Source organism: Dromiciops gliroides, chromosome 4, assembly GCF_019393635.1.
Source record: "Dromiciops gliroides isolate mDroGli1 chromosome 4, mDroGli1.pri, whole genome shotgun sequence".
NCBI classification, from domain to species: domain Eukaryota; kingdom Metazoa; phylum Chordata; class Mammalia; order Microbiotheria; family Microbiotheriidae; genus Dromiciops; species Dromiciops gliroides.
The window spans coordinates 18,913,217-18,927,540 of record NC_057864.1 but is presented as its reverse complement, the minus strand read 5'-3'; positions in this window follow the sequence as shown (position 1 = coordinate 18,927,540).

Sequence of the window (14,324 nt, the reverse complement as noted above, 5' to 3'; positions counted from 1 at the left end):
ATATGATAGAACAGGGAAATTACAAATGCTGCAATGGATGTGGAAAAACAAGGATGCTAATGCACTGTTGGTGGAGTTGTGAACTGGTCCAACCATTCTGGAGAACAATTTAGAATTATGCCCAAAGGGATACCAAACTGTGCATATCCTTTGACCCAGTGATTCCATTACTAGGTCTGTATCCCAAAGAAATGAAAGGGAAAAGCATCTATTTGTACAAAAATATTTATAGCAGCTCTTTTTTGTGGTAGCAAAGAATTGGAATTGAGGAGCTGCCTGTTAACTGGGTAATAGCTGAAAGAGTCATGGTTATGATTGTGACAGAATACTATTGTGCTTTAAGAAATGAAGTGGTGGAGGGGGCAGCTAGGTAGCACAGTGGATAAAGCACCAGCCCTGGTTTCAGGAGGACCTGAGTTCAAATCTGACCCCAGACACTTGGCACTTACTAGCTGTGTGACCCTGGGCAAGTCACTTAACCCTTATTGCCCCACAAACAAAACAAAACAAAACAAAACAAACAAAAAAAGCCTTTACTAATAATAAAAAAAGAAATGAAGAGAGGGATGGTTTCAGAAAAACCTGGAAAAACTTACATGAACTGATGCAAAGTAAAGTGAGCAGAACCAGGAGAACATTGTACACAATAACAGCAACGTTATATGATGAACGAATGTAAAAAACCCAACAACACAAAAGCTTAGCTACCCTGATCAATACAATATTCTATAATAATCCCAAAAGACTCATGATGAAAAATACTATCTGCCTCCAGAGAGAGAACTGATTAATTCAGTGCAGATTGAAGCATTTTTTAACTTTCTTGTTTCAACGTGTTTGTGGGTGTGTCTGTTTTCTTTTGCAACATGGCTAATATGGAAATGGGTTTTGCATGAATTCACATGTATAATTGATACCAAATGTTCTGCCTTCTCAAGGAGGGGTAGGGGGGGAGGGAAGGAGAGAATTTGGAACCCAAAACTTCAAAGAATGATTTTTTAAAATGTTTACATGTAACTGGGAAATAGATAAATAAATGCCTATACACCATAGCTATATAACTATATATGTATGTGTGTATGTATATGTATATATATATATATATATATATATGTGTATGTATATATATGTATGTGTGTGTGTGTGTGTGTATAAAAAGAACTGCCTCTTTGATCCCAGGTTGCTTTGATTTAAATCAAGTAGAGGCTTTAGAAATCATCCTCTTGATAGAAAGTAAGCTCCCTGATGTCTAGGATTGATTCCTTTTTCTTTTTGAATCTACCGCTTCTTGTAAAGTAGCTGGCATGTGAAAGAGCTTAATAAGTGCGTGCTGCTTTGCATCTAGCAAGAACTAAGCATATCTTTGTTGATTGCTTGCTTTGTCTAACCCAAACTGCTCATTTTCCAGATGAAGAAACTGAGATGTACAGAGGTAGTAACAAGATCACATGGGGACTAATAGCTAAATCAATGCTGGGACTTGATAGATGAACAGAATTCAGGTAATATAGAGAGAAAAGTGGATGAGAATGTTTCAGCCTGGGAATGGCACCGGTAAAGTCAACAAGTCAAGTCAACAAGCATTTAGTAAGCAGTGACTGTATGTCAGGCATTGGGCTCAACGATATCACTCTGAAAATATGGCTCATGAGCTTCTTTGATGTTTCTGGATGAATCAGTCTATTAATTGAGGAATAGCTTCTGAAAACTACAGTTCAACTCCTCTTTCTTCCACTTATAATCTGCTCCTAATTGCAGATTAGAGGCTCTTTGCAAAGAGATGCATCTCCTGTGTTTTGAGCATATTGAACTCATCGGAGCATAGTAGAAAGAGTAGCAAACTTGGGATCAGGAGGGGATAGGTTTGAATCCTGCTTGGACACTTACTAGCTATGTGACCCTGCACATACCATTTCTCTATCATCTCTAATCCTGATTTTCCTGATTTCATTGATGGAGTCAATGACCATCTCTGAATCTAGGACCCTGTCATCTGAATGGAAGAGCAAGAAGGACCATCAACACTCAATATTTCCTTTGAGGAACCAATGGAATGAATTGGTCATTGTAAGGTAACTCTTTGCTCTCTAAGAATATCCTATTTTTTTATATGACAAGGGTCTATGAGTCCCCACCCCCAACTCTTATTCCTACTGATGCAAATTATAATCTGTCTACACTTGGGGAGAGAGTATTTGAGAGTTATTGAAGCTGAAAATAACCTCCCCTTCTATCTCCTGGGTTATGAGCTCCACAGAATTTAAGCAAGCCAATCCTTATATAGCAGACACATAATGGGTTCTGGGCCATATCTGGAAACCTTGGCAGTTTAATAGGTCCTGCTAGCTCTATGTTCCCCATGTACAGCTTTCAAGAATCAAAGGTCACATCGGTGCATGCCAGGAGGGCTCTAGTAGAAGGCTCCAATACTTCAACAACAACAACAACAAAAACAACAAACAACCTTTATTTATCCAATATTGGTTCATTTAAAATAGCACATTATTCAAAGCAACAGCTGCTCATCAGATGAGAAGTTCCCTAATGCTCTTTAGTAAAAATGTTGGATGATGAGAATGTGATTAATTCAAAGTCTGTTTTCCTCTGGGTCCTTTGCATTTCAGATTAAAGGGCCTTATTATATATTAAACACAGGAGGAATAATATTTGAGTTAAATGCATATAGTAAACAATGGAACTTCAAATGCAATTATCCCCACGGATGTGGACGGCATTTCCGGACGTGGATAGTTGAACACATGCTTTACAATGCACCAAAGGCAGATAATTATGCCCAGAAGTACTTTATTATGACTGTTGCTTAATTGGGGTTTATTTTTCCTTTCTTCTCATCCTAATTATGCATTCATTTGCCCACATGCTAAGTGAGGCTGACACTTCAGTGACAGAATGTTTGCTTTCATTCACATAAAGCCTTCTGAGAACTTTTGCCTTCCTTTGTGGCCTAAAGCAAAGAAAGAAAAACAATTTCAGGCCTGAAATATATTTTCTTGTTTTGATGGATTCAAACAGCCTGATGATTAGCGGATGACTGGATCGTTTTAGGGATATTAGTACAATGTAAGGGGAAACAATGAGTGGCAGTGAGGCATAGTGGGTAGAACACTGACTTCAGCCCCAGGGAGACCAAGGTTCAAGTGCCACCTCTGAAACATACTGGTTTTACAACCCAAGGTGAATTGCTTAACCTCACAGTATTATAGGCAATGCTCTAGAACTGAAGGGAACTAGCATTTATTAAGTGCCTACTGTTTGCAAGGTACTATGCTAAGCACTTTACAGATATCTCATATGATACTCACAACAACCCTTTGAAATAGGGGCTATTGTTATCCCCATTTAACAGTTAAGGAAACTGAAGCTAACAGGTGAAATAACTTGTCCAGGATCATGTAGCTGGTAAGTGAGGTCGGATTTGAACTCAGGTTTTCCTGACTCCAACACTCCACCCATTTTACTACCTAATTGACAATGAATTGCAGAGAAGGGGCAGACCTTAGAAGTTCCCTACACCAGTGAAACCATAGGTCTATTCTCTCTCCATCACTGAACTGTAAAATACAATAAATTGAGTGAAGAAATAATGGTCTATGAAATAATGCCAAAGGAGATCTGTAGTGTGAAAATGGAAAACTCATCACCAATAATAACTGACATTTATAGAACACCTACTATTTGCCAGGAACTCTGTCAAGCACTTTATTATCTCACTTATCCTCACAACAACCCTGGGAGGTGGATACTACTATTTTCTCTATCTTTTGAATGAGGAAACCAAGGCAGACAGGTGAAATGACTTGCCCAGGGTCACACAGCTAGTTAAGTATCTGAGGGCAGATTTGAACTCAGATCTTCATGACTCCAGGCTACCTAGCTACCCAGTGACAGGACTAGACAAAACAAAATCAAATGAAACCCAAGATAAGGAACTTTCTAAGACCTCAGATTCAGAAAGAGAAACAGATAAAATGGACTATTTTTTATCTGGATTCAGCCTCAGACACTTAAAAACTGGGTAACCCTAGGCATTGTGGATGCAGATACAAAGAATGAAATAATCCCTACTTGTGCTTTTTTTGTAACAAAGTAACTATAAGGAAAGCTTTTTGTAAACCTTGAGATATTATATAAACTGTGTTACTATTTCCACAGGCAGAATGTGAGGTCCTTGATGGCAGGAACTGTTGAGGTTCTGTCCTTGTATTACCAGTTCTTAGTACCATTCCTTGCATACAGTGGTTGCTTTATAAAATTTTTTTGTTGTTTTTACTATCTTTAGATGGACTACCTTTGAGGGATGTTCAAACAATTCTCTATCATGGCTTGGACCATAGGCATACTTCATCCACATGTTTTTTCCAGTGTAGATGTTTGGACTAATCTCTTCTTGGCAATTACCAATCTAACTTCAGAGACTCTGCAATCATACTGAACAACCATAAAGTGGCAGACCCTGTGCTAGGAGCTAGTGAAAGAAAGGGAAAAGGAAAATATGCCCTGCCTTCCAAGAGCTTACACTTTACAGGTTCCCTCCTTTTGGCCTTGTGCCATTCAGCATAGTTCTCAGTAACTCACGTGAGGGCAGAGATAATGCATTTTGGGGGTTTGCAGATAATGGGAAGCTTGGAAGGAGAGGTAACCCTGAAGAGAAAAGCCAAATTCAAAAATATTTCAACAGAACAATTGGCGGAATATCATACATGGAAATCCAATAGGAACAAATATACCTTGAACTCAGATAGATAGATAGATAGATGATGGATGGATGGATGGGTGAAAGAATAAATTGACAAATCAATGAATGAATGTGTAGAAATAAAGTCTGTATTTGCAAGAATTCAGGAGGTGCAATTACATTGCAGTTGATCTGAAAAATATCTGGGGGTTTTACTCTCCAGCAAGATCAACATGAATCACCAGTGGGATGTGATAGTTAAAACAATGGCTGCTTTCCCAGACTGCATTGAGAGATTCAGTGTTCAGAATGATAGAAGTGATGATTCATATTCATTGTGCCCTGGTCAAAGTACATCGAAAGTATCGTGCTCCATTCAAGAAAGCCAACTGAGAAGGAGCAAGCAGAGAAATAGGAGAATCAGGAGAAAATAGGCCACAAAAACCTAGTGAGGAGAAAGTATCCAGGAAGAGAAGATAATCCAGTGTTATTGGCTGCAGAAAGGCCAAGAAGGAGGGGGGAATGAGGAAACGGTTAGGTTTGGCAACTAAGACACCATTGGTAACTCCTTGACTATCTCACTTGCCCTAACTGGCTTTCCACTATGCTTATCTGAGCATATGATGAGGAGTGTGGGGGTTGGGGGTGGGAGGTGAGGAGTGAGTTGAAAGACTGCTGGATTTGAAACCAGAGGACCTGGGTTCAAATCCCACTTCTGTTACTTAGTAGTTGTATAAACTTAGACCACTCTACCACTCAATCCTTCTGTTCTTCATCTGTAAAAACAAATAGGTAGGACTGGACAAGTTCAAAGATCCCTTCAAGCTCTACATCTATGATTTCATGACCCTAACCATGGAACAATTTAATGGAATAAACCCAAAGGTGTTCTAGGAATGAAAACAGAATTCCATTGATGCCTGCGCTCTCTGCTCTAGAGGAGCCAAAAGGCTTACACAAGGGAGACGAGCAGAGAAAGGTTTTTTGCTGGGTGATGCAGAATGCAGAATGCAGAGAGCACAGTTGGATTCTGCTGGCCAAGAGTTTAGGGAGAGGACTGGGAGTACAAGCAGAGCACCCAAATGAACAACAGAAGAGGTCTAGTACCATCTACTGGAAGATTTAAGACAGAGATATGCTGAAGATGGAGGTAGGACATGGTAAAAGGCTATGGAGATGCAGACTGAGGAGATACTCTAGGAAGATAATGGCAGCATCTGCCACCTGGACTATCCATCCTTCATTAAATTGCCAAAGTGCAGATCTGACCATGTCACTTCCCTACTCAATAAATCCCAGTGGCTCCCTATCACCTCCAGGCAGGTGCAGTGGATAGAGCACTGGGAATCAGCAAGACTCATCTTCCTGAGTTCAAATCTGGCCTTAGACACTTCCTAGCTGTGTGACCCTTGGCAAATCACTTCACCCTGTTTGCCTCCCTTTCCTCATCTATAAAATGAACTGGAGAAGGAAATGGCAAACTACTCCAGCATCTTTGCCAAGAAAATCCCATTCAGACATGACTAAAACATTTTCCCAATAACATCGCTTCCAGGAGCAGATGCAAAGTCCTCTGCTGGATATTCCAAGCCCTCCCAGGCTTCTTACACCCTACTCCCCACCACACTTTTCAATCCGGAGACAGTGGCAATCTCGCTGTTCTACAAACAGAACAATCCAGCTCCCTGCTATGCCCACGTTCTCTGGCTATACCCACACCTGGAATATTCTCCCTCCTCATTTCTACCTCCAGCTTCCTTCAAGTCTCAGCTAAAATTCCACCTTCTACAGGAAGCCTTTCTCCACCACTCAGAATTCTAGTGCCATTTTGTTTTTAGTTATTTTCTATTTTTCCTGTATTTAACTTGTTTGAACATATTTTTGTTTGCTTGTTATCTCCTTCATTGAGACTGTGAGTTCTTTGAGACAGGGACTGTCTTTTGTTTTTGTTTTTTTGTACCTCCAGCACTGAGGACAATGCCTGGAACATAGTAAGCACTTCATAAATATTGATTAATTAATTGTTTGATAGACCACGAAGCAGAAAAAGCCCCACCCCTTTCCTCCAACACTGACTGATGTAGAATGAGGAAAAAGGTTGGTGTTGGAGTGTGTCTTTTGCCTTTTTTTGCATCTATATCACTGAACATAGTGTCTGGCAAATAGTAGGTCATTAATAGATGTTTATTGACTGACTGCCTAACTGGCTATGGCTAGGAATGCATGCTGAGATCTGGTCCTCTAAGGAAGCATGGCTCCATGATGGGTATTGTTCTTTTCCATGGGGCTTTTCTACTAGCTATATTTCTTTTCTTCTATAAGCCTTGCAGCCTGCATTTTGGTGACAGGAACTGGGAGCATCCCACTGGATGGATAAATAGATGAAACAGATATACCCAAACTATCTAGGGAGATGGAATTAGTAAATGAAAGAGCTATATGAGGCCAAAATCGATTCAAGATATGAATTTCTGACAAAAGGAGTATCCGAGGGGTGCTGTGCGAAAGAGAATTGGCCATTGAGTAAGAGACAATGCCCAGTCAGTAGAATTGTAAGGAAAGAGATAACTTCTCATTTTTCCCTTTCTCTTCCCCCCTTTTGAGTGCATGACTTGGGACTCCAACAGCTCTTCCTTGGACTTCCTGTAAAGTGAGAAGAGATGATGTCTCTCTCCTCTCCCCTGGTAGCTGCTGTTACGACTCATGCATGACAGGGAGAGCATGTGCTTGTAGACATGAGCCTGAGATTGGATCTCAAAGCTATAGCAATCTCTTCTTCTTCATGTTTCTTTCCCTGAGCACTGGCAATTGAACATCAATCCTGAGATGGATATTTCAGTCCTTAGTGACCTCTCAAACTCATGAGCTTTCTTCTAAGGCTAGAAATATACACCCCAGAATTATTGCTCATTTGATAGTGCTGAGGGAAATACCAAGAAGAAGAAGAAATTCAAGACAGACAGAGAGACAGCCAGATAGTCAAAGACAGAGACAGAGAGTCAAGACAGAACAAGAGAGGTAGAGAGAGACAGAGAGAACATAATACAAACATAATATGATGAAGTCTATAGATGCAAATGTATGTATGTGTGTGTGTATATATATGTGTGTATATATATACACACATATATGTGTGTATACACACACATATGGAAATGTTCCTGCAGATCAGCGGAAAGCTTCCCCTGATTACATCCATAATACTTATTGTCTTAAATTGTTATAGAAATGTAAGCTATTTGAATATTGGGGTGCATTCAGGATCTCATCAATATGAAAATGGAAACCCATTCATGCCCCCCATCTTGTGTGATTTGTGCCCATATCCTTCCATAAATCAATCGAGCAATGAGCATTTATTAAGCACCTAATATGGGCCAATCTATCAGGCATTCGAAATATATAGACAAAGCATGGAACAACCTCTTTTCTCAAGGACCTTGTATATTCTATCTTCCACAAAAGATGGCATCAATGTGCTAGAGATATTCTATTAGATCTTTTCTTCTATCATATACCCAAGCAACACATGGGCTTTTTATGTTTTCTTTTCCTCATTTCAAAACAGTCTAGACTTTCTTTCTAGTCACACATCTCCTGGATTATGCCTTATATGATGTGTCTCAGGCACAAATCTTTCATTGGTAAAATGCTACTACTCACTTTCCTTATGTATATTGTCATTCCCTTTGGATTCACCAGGATGACATTGGCGATTAAAAAACCAAACAAATAGATGGGCTTTGGTAAGAGGGAGCAGCTTGGCATCACTATACATTTTTCCAAGTGTGAGTTAGTTTTTCCTCCTCTTCTTCAATATGACCCAGCTCATTGTCCATTGGCAGCAGCTCTTCTAAGATATATATGTCTGTGCTACTGGTCTAATGCAAAGGACTGTCCATTGCCTAAGAAACTGGGCAATGCTCATTTTTATCTCATTATTTTATGTGTGTGTGTATCACTAGAAAGAAGCAGCCTGGCATAGTCAAAAGATAGCCTAAGGTACTTAAAAACTGAATGGACCTAAAGGCAGGGGAGAACTGAATTAAAACCCTACCTCTAATATGCACTAGCTTTGTTATTATGTATATCACTTAAGTTCTTTGACCCTGGTGTTTGGTTTGTTTTTCTTTCTTCTTTTCCTCACAAGCATAAAATGCAGATAATAAGATACTTTGGCTGCCTCACCTGGTCTCTTTGAGAGTTATATGCAATAACATATGTAAAGTGCTATGAAAATATCAGTGATTATTATCTCATAAGTTAGCTATTAAATAAATTGACGCTACATTTTATAATAGATTTCTTACAACCAGACACAGAGACCCTAAGTTAGGCAAACATCATTAATAAGTAAATTCACAGGGCAAAAGGTTGCCTAAGAAATTGTGTCCCCTGCTTGTTTTCTTATTGTTTATTTGTTTGCTTTACCGTATAGGAGATACAAACTGTCAGATATTTTCATCCTACTTCCAACTCTCATAGGTAAGTGAGGGTCCAAGTGTTAGGCTAACTACATCTCCCCCTTAATGTCCTAGTTGTACCCTTGAGGGGTCAGAAGTGGATTCCCAAATGCTATCAGCTTTAACTCCCACTAGTGTGTTCCTCCTCAAGATTCTCAGTTGAGACTCATTGAGTCAGCCATCCTTCAGTAGCTTCTAGAAAGAGTATTTACTAAGGTGGTACAGGAAGAACAATTTGTACAAAATATTCCTCCGTAGATTTGAGACACCCTCTCCCACAAAAGTCAACAGTCTAATGGATAGTGGATTCATGTTAAGGGAGCAAATATGGAAAAGGGCTAGCTCACCACTGTTGCTTGCTCAAAGCCCTCTTCTCCTATGAGGAGGATGCTCAAGAAGTCCCCTTTTAACATGGTGAATGTGTTTCCACCTATCCTTGGCTTCCAATGATGCTGACTGCCACCAAGAGATACAGGTTTATCACTAGGAAACCAATGGGAAGACAGAAGCCACCACTGTCCTAGAAGATGTTAGGACACTGATGGGAATATGGCAAATCTAACAGTCTTCAGATCCTTTAAATCCCCCAAGATATTCATTGGGTCAAAGATGGAGGGAAGGAAGGAGACCTGACCCACCCTTATAGTTCCCTCTCAGGAGGGTTAAATAGAATTACACACATATCAATTTCACCATTCCAGCTCTAAGGCCCAGAAAGCATAAAGAATACCCATAGATACTTGACCAGCACCATTTCACCTTATTAAAAGGCTTCCAAATACTTTTAGCACTCAGTCTGAGGTATTTTGATTGACCGATTGATTGATTGAAATTTGTCCTTACCTATTTAAGGTATCAGGCTAAAGTGAGGCAAGTTGATTTTGACCCCACTGTTACACTGTTTTGAGGCTAAATTTGCCAGCAGGAAACACCTCATGGAGCATGCTCAGAAGTGCCATTCATTCTGGTTTTGGCCAAGCACATGGGATTTTGAGGGCCTGACTTTAGACAGTACTGAAAGGGCTTTACATTTTGGCATGGATGGGAAACCTACAATGTACCTTTGGTCCTTCCTAACCTACAAAAAAATACTGCAGGGTAGGATATTGTGTCTTGTTGTTCATCCTTCATTCTCAAAGAGGACCAATGACATCAGGAGGGTATTAATCTTGACTCACAGTTGATTTGTATTTGAATAAGGCAGAGCTGTGCAAAGGCATCAGCCTCACTCTCTCCTCCAGAGTCACTGGAATCCAATAGCAAGACATAGGTCAGGATGACTGGTGATGGCCCCAGAGGATGCTATGTTGGTGAAAAGATGAAAGAACTAGCTCAGACTCTCTTTGCTTCAACTCAAGTGGTAAGAGGTATGCTTTATATTCTAGATGACCTGTGTGGGGCATCAGAGGATGGACTGAGCTCTTTCTCCCATTCTACCACAGCTCCCACGTCAGCCCCACAGAATGTGGACTCAAGGAAGTCAATTTGTGCCTGGGTCCACGAAGCCTTTTCTCCTTGTTGTTCTTTCTGATCAGGTGATTGAACACCAACATTGAGGTCAATGTGTCCAGGTTTAGAGGTAACCTTGGAGTTTCAAGAGGGCCAGAGATGTTAGGTACAATGAAAGGTGCAATTGGTTGTAGCAGAGGCAACAGCAAGTTGGTTTTGGCTGATGGAGGAATGTTTGCTTGTGGAAGTGACTATTCATAAGGTTCAGAACTGGTCCAGTTCTGGAGAGGAGTGATAATGCAAAGCTGAGGTAAAATGTAAAATGCTTTACTTAACAGGCCAACAAACTGTTTTAGGGCATTTAAGTATCAGCCACCCAGCTGTTTTAGGTTACTAAATCTTGTTTAAGCTATTTTGATAAAATATATGCTGTGAGCCCATCATGGTTAACATTTCTTTGCATGTAGGAATAAATTACCAGTTCCATACCTGATTCATATTGTACATCAAGTTCCTTTCTTGTTCCCCAGTTTTTGGAAAAAATCAAGACATGAGCCATAACCTAAAGCCTGAAGAAAATTATCCACAGGATTGGGGGTATTAATGAGCCACAGAGCATGAGCACAGGGAGCCTAGGCCCAGAATAATTAGAGGCCAGGATCCATTAGACAGAACTGGTTCCAAGCCACATGACTGGGTACAGAACAGGGAGTGGGAATAGCACTCCCCAGGCCCTATGGGCCTAGCTGTGTTCTTCAAGATTAGATTTGGATTTTCCATGTATTATTAACATGCAATGCTGCTACAAATTTAATGAAAAAAATAAGTACCCAAGGTTTAATAATGAGGTGCTACATTAGCCACTTGTGGTTCTTTTGCCATGGTCAGCAGAGTGACACTTAATACTGACCTAAGGATTTGGGGTTTTAGATGGAGCTTTTCTCAAAATCTCTCCTGTGTCCCAGATGTGACCTAGATTCTTCCTGGGAAATGAAAGGACAGAGCATGCTTAGTGGTGTACCAACAAACCACGCTCTGCATCTTGCCAGCAAGGAAGGTCTCAGCTATTCTAGGAGCTATTAACTCATTTTGCGTCCAGAAACAAAATACCCAATGCCAGCTGTCGATGGAAGAATGTCGTGGAAGTTGGAGACCAGAGTCCATTAAAACAACCACATCAAAACAATCAGATAGAAACAAGGGGACCCTCTCATTTTAAAATTGTCCAAATCATTATTATTTTTAGATGTGGATAATATTCTCAATGTTTCTATGCTTCAAGGAGCCATGGGGTCCATCCATTTGGGTGTGAGCTCTGTAGATGCAGAAGAAAACTCCTCCACCTTTTATGATGTGGTCTTATGGCAGAAAAGGAAAAAAAAAATAGTCACCTGGAGGACCAGGTCAGGTAATGAGCCTCTAGGCTGGTCCTTGGAATGCACTCACAGAATTTTTCTCCAGGACCAGATTTGGGTTTTTTTTGTTTTTGTTTTTGTTTTTTTTTTTGGCGGGGCAATGGGGGTTAAGTGACTTGCCCAGGGTCACACAGCTAGTAAGTGTCAAGTGTCTGAGGCTGGATTTGAACTCAGGTACTCCTGAATCCAGGGCTGGTGCTTTATCCACTGCGCCACCTAGCCGCCCCCTCCAGGACCAGATTTAAATCAGCACTTGAGAACTCCTAATAGTTTGTGCCCCAATGGCATGGACTTCAAGAAACCTGTCCCCATCTTGCCTCCCAGTTTCCTCATATAGAAAATGTAGCAATTGGAGTAAAATGATCTCTTAAGATCCACCCACCCCCCACTCCTAAATCCTATAATCTATGATTGTCTGCAATGAAGGGAAAAAAAGGAAATACTCTAAGGGAGCTATATTTGCATATAGCTCAGTGTGACTTAATGCAGGGCTTCTTAAACTTTTTTCCATTAGGGAGCTAGACAACTGTCCTCAGAAACCCAGGCCTAACCCTGCCTCTGACACATAGTGGCTATGTAACCTTGAACAAGGCTTAATAGTCCTTTAATCTTTCCGTGCCTCCACTTATCCACAGGAGGTCAACAAGCACTTATAAAAACAAGCCAAAAGAACAACAAAAGGCAAAAGAACAGAAAAAACAAAAACAAACTCCCTCCGCCAAAAAAAACCTTGCCCTCAAAGAGCTTATAGTCTAATACAGGAAAACAAGATACAAAGATAGACAGGAGAAATTGGAGATAATCAAGAGGAGAGACTCTAGAACTAAGGGGGAATCTCTAAAGACTTGTAGGAGGCGAGATTTTAGCCGAGACTTTAAAGAAGCCAGAGAAGCCAGAAGGAGATAAGGAGGGAGTCAAGCATGAGGGACAAAGGAGATATGTCATTATTTCACCACCAGATTGCACTCTCCCCTCAAGACTGCTCACTGCAAATACACACACGCAGCCTCACCATGTCACACTTTCTACCTCACTTACCCCTAGGATCAAATAGGCTCCTCTAATTTAGATCCCAATTTCCTTAGTGGTCTCTGCACCCTAGAAGAAAGTCTGTAAGGTATCCTGGGCCAAATGACCCTAAGCGTGAATATTAATAGCACTGGGGTTCAATGTTAGTGGTTCTATTACTTTGAATTCCTATATTCTATATCTTTTCAATGTCTGTCGTTGGATGGAGGGCTGGACCTGGTGTCAAGATGACTTGAATTCAAACCCAGCCCCATATACTTGCTAGATGTGTGACTCTGAGCAAATCACTTCACCACTGTCTGCCTCAGTTTTCTAATGTATAAAATGGGCATCATAATAGCACCTACCTCCCAGGGTTGTTGTGAGAGTAAATTGAGATAATGTTGCTAAAGTTGTATTTTTTTTGACAAATCTTAAAACACTCTGTAAATGCTATTATTTCTAGAATATGGGGGGGCAGGGTGGTGGAGAAGGGAAAGGAACATGCTTCTCCTATATGTCAGGCACCATGCTAAACCCTACAGATATTTTCTCATTTGATAGTGAGGGTTTGGGTTCAGTCCTGAATAATATCAAAGAAATAAGTGGAATGTCCTACTTATCTCTCTCCCGTCTGTTCTTAGGTACCTGACCAAAACAAAACCCCCAAAAGCACAAAAATAGCTCTTCACAGAAGATTGTAATTCACCTCAGGCTCCAGAGTATTTTTAGATAGCTGCATGCATCACCTTCCCCCCCCCCCCACCACCACCATTGGTTTACCCAGTATGTCCATAGAAATTACCCTCCCCCCTCTACTTGACATACCGTATCTCCTAAAAGAAAACCAAAACTTTTACAAGTTTTCTTTTTATCTCCCTATTTTGGGGGCTTTTTAAACCTTTATTCCTTCTCTTGCTGACTTCTCAGATCTTAAATAAAATCTGAATTGTAGACTCTAAAGCTCAGAGACTGTAAAAGCCATATTGGCCTCTAGTCTCTGCATTTCAATTGTGACCCAGAAAAGCTGTGACTTGTTCAGTTTTAGAGAATGAGTACTTGGCAGCGTGAGGATTCAGATACAGGTGTTGTGACTACAGGTGCAATGTTCTTTTCATTGCTTCTCCTGCGATGCCTCCTCAGAATGGGTGCGGGTCATCTCCCTTCCCCCAAATTCGGTCCATTTCATCTCAGATGCCCAACTCTTATCGTGTTTCAAAATCTTTCCAAAGCATTTTGTCCTCTTTTAAAACAAGTCCCCCTCATGCCCTAAGCCTTGGTGACTGTCACAGG